Below are 10,297 nucleotides of genomic sequence, written 5' to 3'. Positions count from 1 at the left end.
GTATACTAAGTATACTTACTTAGTATATATACTAAGTATACTAAGTAACTTAGTATACTAAGTTTAGTATATATACTAAGTTTAGTATATATGTTGTTATTGACTCTTCTCTCACCTTGAGGTGAGAGAAGAGTCAATAACAACATATATATATGCATATGTTACATGCGTGTGAATGTGTGTTTCACATTAACAAGTGAACCTTCTCAACATCTTACTGAAGAGCTCAAAGAGCTTTCTGGAGAACAGTGCATGTTCTTAGACCAACAGACTGATAACCTTACTAAACAATCTTCCTCGTCCCGTGGAGAGAAGACAGAGCACATGTGAGGAGAACACGTGAACACGGGCAGAATCCCTGCATCTCTGGGCTCGCCGGGCCCCAGCCTGCCCTACCCACCCGGCAGGACCAGGCCCTACGGTAAGACACGAGAGGAAGTGATCCACTCTGGACACCTGCCTCCATCCCCAGCTACCCCCATGTTTCACTTGTGTTGGGCATTGTCTTCCCCCCCACCCATGACTGATTCACCTCAGCCACCGAAGCCCCAAATTCAGACCAGTTTATTCAGATACTGTGTGAGGGTCAGCTAGAGAGAGTAAAGACAAATAAACAAAAGGGATCCTTTCTGGGTCATGAGGCAATGTTCTAAATCCAGGCAAGGGTAAAGGGACGATTAACCTCTTTGTAGAGGGAGGAAGCTGAAGGACCCCCTGTGACATTGATGATCACAAATCATTGTGATGCAACGACCCATCCACAGCCACATGAGACTCCCTGACTTCTTGGTGAAAAGTCCACCTTCCTTTCCATCACCCTGTGTTCAGATCACACAGCCAGAGATCTGGAACTTCCCTAATTACCATGGTCAGGAGTCCAAAGCCTCAGCTTTGCCCAGGTAGGGTGGGGTGAGCAGAGTGATCCATACTGTTACACCTACAAGGTGCAAGACTTTGTTTTAGGTACTTTTCCATATGGGATCACATTTAATTCTCACAATTCCCTACAAGACAGTCTAGAAGCATGGTAAGGAACAGGAACACAGGCTCCAATCCCAGACCTACTACTCACTAGCTGGGCAACAGTGGGCAAGTTACTTAACCTCTCTGTGCCTCAATGGCCTTATCTATAAAAGAGTGATGAATCTGAAATACACATCACGGAATTATAGTGAGGGTCAAATGAGGCCAGACATGCAGGGGTGGACATGGTAAATTATAATGTAATTGTCATTAGATAGTAATTATTATCACTATCATTCCCTTTATCTCTCTAGTTGAGAAAACTGATGCTTGGGGAGGTTAAGTAACTTGCCCATGGTCATCCAAGTAATGAATGGCAGAGACAACATTTGACAAGTTTGTTAAGGTAATGTTCTCTCCATCGTACCAAGAGGTTTTCTAAAAACTATCTGAAGTTTAAATAAATCTGGTGTCTTATAACCTAAGATCTAGCTGCTATTTAAAGGGTTTAATCTGATGGATGTGACAGCTTCTAAAGTTGAACACAGCACTGTATGGCCAATAAATTCAAAGAGCGGATGACAGTACTTCAAAGCCAAGTGCCCCAACGGCACGCACACTATAACCAGGCAATTGTCCGGGCACCATGTGCACACTCTTCCTGCCAGCATGCTGTCTGGACCTCTGCTCCATCATCACAGGGAGGCATGTCATTGTAACTCCAGGATATCACAAAGGCCGACAGGCCGCTCTGGCTGGGCCCTGGTGCCACGTTTCACAGCACCCCTTCTCTAAGCAATCCTATGCTCTTGGCCAGGGCCCTCCTGGGAGCACGCCAGCCCACATTTGCAGTGACAAAAAGTCTTCTACCCAGAGCAGCTGTCTCTGCTCCAGGCTCCTTAGGAAATACCTGGGGTTTGGGCTCAGGTGAGTCTCAAAGTGGCCCAATCGAGCCACTGGCTGGGCTGCCTAGCCAGCTCTGGGAATAGCTGCAGGGAGCAGGTGCAGGGAGGAGTGGGTGCCTGCTCTGGACGGAGAAGCAGCTCGACACCTGAAAAGTTTAGGCAGAGGGATTCATTTTCTGCCGGGATTCAGCCATGGTTTAGACACAAATAGATGGTCCATTCTGCATAAGATTTATTAAGAGCCTACTGAGTGCCAGGAGCCCAGAAGAGGTTGCCCCTGGGCTCAGCACAAAAAGACAAACTCAACTCCTAGGAGAAAGAACCTGATTCGCCAAGTAACAAAACCAAGTGACTCTGGAGCTGCAGAGGGCTTCAGAGGTGAGGCATGCTCCTGGCTGACCAGCAGGAACAAGGGAAGTCCAGCTTTCCTCGCCCAAGTCCCATGGTGGGACATACCCTATGTGGTAACGCTCCCTCAGTCCGGGGCCCTGTACCCACCCCAGCACTGTGCTCAGCAACTGCGACAGTCCCCAAGGTGACAGCTCTACCGGTGCCAAGCTGACCCAGGCCTCAAGGACACAGCTTTCAACATTTCACCATGAAGCGTGATGTTTGCTATACAGTATTTTAAAATATCACTTTTTAGGTTAGAAAGGTTTTTTTTAAGATTTTATTTATTTTATTTATTTGACAGAGAGAGACACAGCGAGAGAGGGAACACAAGCAGGGGGAGCGGGAGAGAGAGAAGCAGGCTTCCCGTGGAGCAGGGAGCCCGATGAGGGGCTCGATCCCAGGACCCTGGGATCATGACCTGAGCCGAAGGCAGACACTTAACGACTGAGCCATCCAGGCGCCCCATAGGTTAGAAAGTTTCTTTCTACTACAATTCTACTAAGAGCTTTTATCACAAATGGATGTTTACATTAAGATTGGCTTAATTTTTCCTTAAATGTTTGGCAGAATTTGTCAGTGAAGTCACCTGGGCCTGGAGCTTCCTTTAAGCACTTTTAATCACAGATTCTGGTTAAAAGGGAAAAGACCATTCATGTATTTTCTATTTCTTTGTGTGTTGATTTTGTACAGTTGTGGTTTTCCAGGGAATCCAGGTGATTTTTTTTTTTCAAATTTATTGGCATAAAATTGTTCATACTATTCTCCTAAGATCATTTTATTTATTTTTTAAGTTTTTTTTTTTAAGGTTTTATTTATTTATTTGACACGTAGAGAGAGAGAGAGAGAGCACAAGCAGGGGAAGCGGCAGGCAGAGGGAGAGCGAGAAGCAGACTCCCTGCCGAGCAAGGAGCCCGATGCGGGGGGCTTGATCCCAGGACCCCGGGATCATGACATGAGCGGAAGGCAGACGCTTAACTGACTGAGCCACCCAGGTGCCCCTCCTAAGATCATTTTAAAGACTGAGGGAGACCTGTAGTCGTGCCCCCTTTTCATTCTTGACATTAGGTTTTGGTGCCTTTTGTCTTGATCAGTCTCATCAGAGATTTATCAATTTGTATTTTTATTTTTCAAAGAATACACTTTTAGTTTGCTTTCTTTCAAGTGCCTATTGAATATTTGTCTTCTTTTTCCTTGATTTTTTCCCTTTATTAATTTCTTTCCTTCTACCACCTTTGGCTTCAAGTTGTTCTTTCTCTAACTCTGGACATGGAAGCATACATAGCTCATTACTTTTCTGCCCTGTCTTCTTTTCTCATAAGTGCATTTAAAGCTATAAATTTCCCTCCAGGTGCAAATTTTAGCTATATTCCACAATCTCATTCATTTTTCATAATAGTCCCATGAGGTAGGTATTCTTACTCCCTTTTCACAGATGAGAAACTGAAGGTCAAGTAACTTGTTGAAGGTTTTAAACGGTGATAAACGGTGAGATCATGACTCAAGACCAGGTTCTGTGGTTCTAAAATGCAAGTTCTTCCTATTACAGTACATGACACATAATGAGCAGTTTGTGGGTATTATGAGTAAACTGCTATGAAAATACCAGGAAAGCAAGAATGAGAGTGCTCTCCTCCATAGGGTATGGGACAAGTTAGAAAGGGACTTACAGGCAGATGGGCTCTGCACGGGCGCCCAGGAGAAGGGCTTCCTATCCGTAAGCGGGGAGGGTGGTCAAGATGGGTCAAGGGAGACCAAGGAAATCCGTGACTGGTGATTTTACAAAAGTAACAGAATCAGCTCCCAGCCTTCAAGGCTCACACAAGAAACGTCCTCCCAGGGTGCCTGGGTGGCTCAGTTGGTTAAGCGACTGCCTTCGGCTCAGGTCATGATCCTGGAGTCCCGGGATCGAGTCCCGCATCGGGCTCCCTGCTCGGCAGGGAGTCTGCTTCTCCCTCTGACCCTCCTCCCTCTCATGCTCTCTGTCTCTCATTCTCTCTCTCTCAAATAAATAAATAAAATCTTAAAAAAAAAAATTTTTTAAAAAAAAAAAAGAAACGTCCTCCCGAAAAACAGTGAGATTTGTTCTTTTACGACCAGAATTTGGCCCCACGACTCAATGTGGCACAATCATCAGCCACTTTTCCTGGACCCAAATGACCTCCCGAGTCACACCAGCCATACCCAGGCTCAGAGATGGAGGAGACGGGAAGAAAGGAGGCCAGAAATTATTGGCTCAGTGACAATGGTCTTATGTGAATTTAAAATTGGAAAGAGGGGACAACCTGCCATTGTCAGCTGCTCATGGTGAGCCGGATTCATTCTTTCAACAAAGGTCTAAGTTTCAAGAACTGACCTAGTGCTGGGAATACAAATAGCCCATGAACTAGGCCTCAGTTTCTTTTAAATGAAACTGAAAATAGCTAAACTGGACTAGACTAGTGGGAAAATCTTCAGGAAAGACCCAAATATTAAATTTGTCAAATGCAAACAGAGGAAATATTTGTTGCCTTTTTAGTGCTGTAAATACAGTGAAATTGGGGGGCACCTGGGTGGCTCAGTCGGTTAGGAATCTGCCTTTGGCTCAGGTCATGATCCCAGGGTCCTGGGATGGAACCCTGGGTTGGGCTCCCTGCTCGGCGGGGAGCCTTCTTCTCCCTCTCCTCCCTGCTCGTGCTCTCTCTTGCTATCTCTGTCTCTCTCTCTCCCAAATAAATAAATAAAATCTTAGGAAAAAAAAAAAAATAGGGATGCCTGGGTGGCTCAGTTCAGTTAAGCATCTGCCTTCAGCTCAGGTCATGATCCCAGGGTCCTGGGATTGAGCCCCATGTCGGGGCGGTGGGGGGTGCGGTGGGAGGGGTCTCCCTGCTCAGAGAGGGAGGCTGCTTCTCCCTCTGCCTGCTGCTCTCCCTGCTTGTGCCCTCTCTGACAAATAAATAAAATCTTTTAAAAAAATAAAGTGAATAAAATCTTTTAAAAATAAAAAAATTAAGTGAATTGGTAATAAATGCTTGATGACAATCAAAATAAAATCTCATAATGTCTGCTCTACATATTCACACAAGACAAGAAAAAGTGCCAATACCCCCATGTTAAGGGGGTCTCAGTGAACCAATCAGCTTGGGTATCTTTTTTTTTTTTTAATGTATTTGCAATTTAGAAAAACAAAAATAACCCATGTTTCCATTGAGAACTCAAGAAGAGAGTTTGGCAGAGAAAGGAAGAACAGGAAGAAGGACCATCCACAGTTCCATCACTCATGGACAGTGCAAGGCATGCTTCTTTCCTGGATCACTTCATTCCCTCCTTAAAGCAAGGGGGGGCGGGGGGGACACATGGACTAAGGCGCCTAGAGCTGCAGACAAATAACTCTAAGGTAAGAGGAGAGGGCACAGGGTACGGCCTGTGCTCTAAGGGCAAATGAGCTTCCTGCACAAAGCCCCCCAATGTCCAGCCAAACACGGGTGCTCCGTTCTAATGTGTGGACACTCACTTGAGTGTGCCCCCTCCTGAGTGGGAACCAGTTGTAGACCAGGCCATACCCCAGGAACCAGGCTCAGTCCCCCAGGGAAACCAAGGCCACCAAGGAAGGAACTACAAGAGCTGCCTAATGGTACCACACAGCTGTTCAATAACTAAGGACGGAACAATACCCCCTAAGTAGCCTCTTGGCTGAAGGCGGCCATGCCTGTGTCAAATAAAGCAAGCTTTTAATCAGATGTGGGTCTGCTGTTCCACCTGGGAGCCCACGTAGGAATAAACCAGTAACACAGCTGCTCCCATGCACCAAGCACCTCTTAGCACCACCAGGTGGTCTATGTGACCTTTGGACAGATTTTTATCCCTCAAAAACTCTGCAAAAGATGAACAGGAGGGCAACTGAGGTCCCAACAATTCAAATCACTGGTCAAGGGCCCACAGGCTGTAAATGCTAGGCCAGGACGCAAGCCAGACCATCCGATTCCATGTACCCAACCGCAGCAGGACTCTGCTCATCTGGCCCCAGGTTAATCTCAGGTCTGGAAACCCCGCTTGAAGGGACGCCGCTCCCTCAGAAAGGGGGCTTGATTCTCAGGGCTGTCTTATTAATAGTGATGTCCAAAACATCCCCAAAGGTCCTCAGACTGTCAGGGAATATTACTCAGAATTTTTTTTCACACACAAACGTCTCTAACCATAAAAATAAATCTGGTTTTAGCACCCTCTGGGCTAAAGAAATGTGTTAAGTCGGGGAAATTGAGGCTTCTAAGGATAACAAGAGAACCCACAAACCTGTTCCTTCAAAGGAGATCAGGTCAGGCAAATTTCCTGGTTCTGCTTCCTTCCTTCATTCAGGGTCTTGAGCCAGCCTGAACCACTGCTAAGCCTGGAGACATGTTGTGGAATAAGCTGGTCTCTAACGCCAAATGGTACTGAATATTCCTGAAATAGGTCTATCGATGCCAAGAACACATAATGCATATTTATTAATGAGCTGGGTGCTTCTCAGTGGGATGGTGAAGTTCCTGGGAAGGCAGGTGGCAGTGAGTGGAAAACGCATGTCGGCTCCACCTCTGTGACGTCAATCATCTGTCCCCTGAGAGCCCTGTCCTCCTCTGTACGGCAGGGACACCACTGGCACCCTTACCTCTCGAGGTATGAAGAGGCTCAGGGGAGATCACAGATGTGGGAGAACTCTGGAAAAGTACGAAGTGACTGACAAATGAGCTAGGACTGTCTTTCCGAGGACAGGGAAAGAAGCTAGCACTGCTTTAGTCTGTGTCACACTGTCTAGCACCCCGTAGTTGACAGATTCTTTCTTTCTAAAGACACTGAACTACAATACTCAACTGTAATGCTGAATGAGTTCCATTAACTCTGAACAAAGGCTGTACATACTCCCAGTCCCCATCTTCCTCATGGGGTACGCCATGTGCCAAACACACCAGAACAGGCTTTTACAGTCTCTAACCTGGTGACAGGAAAATGCCATCTGAATTCCAAACAACAGATTCTGAAATGAACCTTTAGGACAAGGTAGTGTATGTTGAGTGATTCTTGATTCCTTCCCATCACGATGGGAAAAAACAAAGCCAAGAAAATATGTTCACCATGGATTGCCTCTCGCTTTCTTTCTTCCCCCAAATCACAATAGAGCAGCCAGTTCAAGAGAGGCACACATCTCTCCTTCCCTCCCCCCAGGGGTCCACTGGGCCGACAAGAAGGAACCTGTAACAACTCAGGGGTACAGCAGCAGACTGGTGGACATGCCAGAAGCACACAGACAGGCCTGGGCCAGGAGAAGACCAAGGAAATACCATCCCAAACGCCAGTGTGGGAATGAGCCTCCCTGGGGTAGGAGTGCCAAGCCTGGGGCTGAGAAATGCTAGGGGTGGGGGGATGGGGGGCTGGGGGGGATGCTGAGGGGCAATCACAGTAATTTTTAAAACTGCATTTGTGACCAGCAAGCCTAGACTCCCTTCAGGGAGCCCACCTGAGGCCATGCCCAGCCTCTCACAGAAATATAGTCTAAGAACCCGGAACAGCTTCCTACACATCAGTCCTGTTCTTCTTTGATAAACATGAACTGATAACCAAGGATATTCACAATCATGAAATAAATAATAATGAAATAAAAACCCAAACCACAAAAGGACCAAGATCAACAGGGCAACTTTTATTTGGAGCTGATCTCTAGGGAAAACACAATCAATACTTCAGGGAACAAGAGAGAAATTCTAATAAACTCTTAAGACTTCTCCCAGAAAGTCGAGGGTTATTGTACCCATAAAAAAGGAATGAGCTATGAAAAAGGAGAAATCAGGAAATGAGTAAAGATATTTTTCTTGATTTTTAGGAACCTTGTTACCAAAATAAACATTTTGATGGACAGTCTAGATAACAGAATGACAAGATTAAGGATGAAGCTCGTGACCTGGATGCTAAGGCCATAGGCATTTCCTATCACAGAACACAGGAGGGGAGAAAGATGGAGCAAGAGGCTGGTTGAGCCACCAAGAGGTCCTGTGGGCTGGGAGGGGCCGGGGGGCTCCTAGAGTGCCGCTGGCTTCCCACTCAGGTCTCGCACACCAAGTGCTGCACAGAGAAGGTGCTCGACAAAGATCCGAGGGAGTGCAAAAGGAACAGCACTTGCAGCCTTTCCCCGCTCTCCTTCCGAGGGCTCTGGGACGAAGGCGTTTCTGCTGAGGCCACTCAGTGACCTGCTGGTCGTCAGTACGACAGTGTGCAGTCGCTCAGGCTGGCTCCCCTCGGAGACCCTGATGTTCCAGATGCTCAAGAGCAGGGACAGCGCGCTTCTGCCTGGGACCTTGTCCGCCCATCGAAGGTGTATGAGCGGCAAGCTTGAGGCTTGAGAGCTAGGAAATCCTAAGTGTACAAATCATCACCCCCTTTCCTCCCCACCCTCCTAAAATGCGCAATCGTGGTCCTCCTTGCGTGTCCTGGGTACACAGTAGGCCCTCAATAGATGTTTGCTGAGCGCACATTCTAGGAGGCACTTGACAGGAATCTGGGAATCCTGGAATCCAGGAATGAGGAGGAGGAAAAGACTTCCAGATCTCTGGATTCCAGTGACTTCTGCCACTGAGGTACATAAACACTGGTGAGTCACAGCTATTCCTAAAAGGGTATGCAGAGTCTCAGAGGTTAATAGAGGTTGCCAAGGTGCCCTTGGCCCTGGCTGGGAAATGGCATAACGTTCTTCCCCTCTGGGTCTGATAACAGGTATCAAGTAAACAAAAAGTACGAATTACATAAGTACAACTAGCTCCTCTTAATGCCCTTAATTTGTTCCAAAAAGAACAAACAGAATGGGTCATTAGGCCAAAAGTCTATATTACTCTAAAGCAAGGACATTCAGAGCGAAGGCACCATGTTGCTGTCTCCCCTGAGAGTTGGACAGCCTTGGGGGGAAAGCCCTCTGTAGTCCTCCGTAACTGCAGAAGGAAGCTGTCCTCACTGATGCCCCTTCCCCGCCAACACTGACCTGGCTCTGTGCTGCCCTGCAGGCCTCGCCCTGAGCACACGCTGGACCTAAGGTTGGTTTCTTCATTATCCACAATGGGAAGTGGCCAGAATTTCTTCCAAGCCACTGTCTGGCCCAGAGTGAGGGGAGGATCATTCCTTAAGGGGCAAATTTGGGGCGCCTGGGTGGCTCAGTTGTTAAGCGTCTGCCTTCGGCTCAGGTCATGATCCCAGGGTCCTGGGATCGAGCCCTGCACTGGGCTCCCTGCTCCACGGGAAGCCTGCTTCTCCCTCTCCCACTCCCCCTGCTTGTGTTCCCTCTCTCGCTGTGTCTCTCTCTGTCAAATAAATAAAATCTTAAAAAGGGGGGGGGGAGGGGCAAATTTGCCGGTTCATTCTACAAACTGATGTTTGAGTACCTACTGAGTACCTACTGTGTGAGATTAAAACAGGGTGGCTAGGTCCCCAGGATGGAGCAGTGAATGACAGACGCAGTCCCAGCCCGCCTGGAGCTGACATCCTAATAGGGCAGGCTGACACACAGTGAAGTACAAACAGCCGCAGTGTGAGGGCAAGCGGGCATGTGAAGGACAGGAAAGAGGCTTTTCCAGAAGAGGGAGGGCAAAGGCAAAGATCCCATTGAGTGCTGGGCCCATCCCAGCACCCAGCAGGGTGGGAGCCCAGGTGCTTGCCTGAGGAATCGGCGGGATGACCTGGCACCATTGATGAGCTGCATGGTAACTCAGATCCCTCTGTCTGAGCTACTGGTTCAAAACTTTGAGCCTCAAGTGCCTATAAGATATGCTCTTGGAAACCATGCAATGTATGCACGGTCACTTCAGGTTTGTCCTTCCATGTTCTCACAAGCCTCTCAATGAGTGGTGTATTTAACAAAAGAGAAACACCTAGCCTTTGACCCAACTGTTTCCTCTGAAACTTTATCCTACAGATGAATTCATCTAAGAGTCAAATGTAGGTATTCACTGTGGTATTATCTGTAATAGCAACAAAAAGAAAGAACACTGAAAACTACTCACTGTCCATCAAGAATCAAAGATGCCGGTACACTTCTCCAG

The 10,297-nt window shown here is 47.3% G+C and overlaps 1 protein-coding gene across 3 annotated transcripts in view; it reads right to left on the bottom strand.

Annotated features, from left to right (window-relative positions):
• Window positions 1-10,297, bottom strand: part of PACSIN2 (protein kinase C and casein kinase substrate in neurons 2) — a 134,391-nt gene that overhangs the window by 40,263 nt on the left and 83,831 nt on the right. The gene's annotated exons all lie outside the window — the stretch shown is intronic.

This window comes from Neomonachus schauinslandi, chromosome 5, assembly GCF_002201575.2.
Source record: "Neomonachus schauinslandi chromosome 5, ASM220157v2, whole genome shotgun sequence".
Taxonomy (NCBI): Eukaryota; Metazoa; Chordata; class Mammalia; order Carnivora; family Phocidae; genus Neomonachus; species Neomonachus schauinslandi.
The sequence above is the reverse complement of the archived record's forward strand: the minus strand, read 5'-3'. Positions and strand labels throughout refer to the sequence as shown.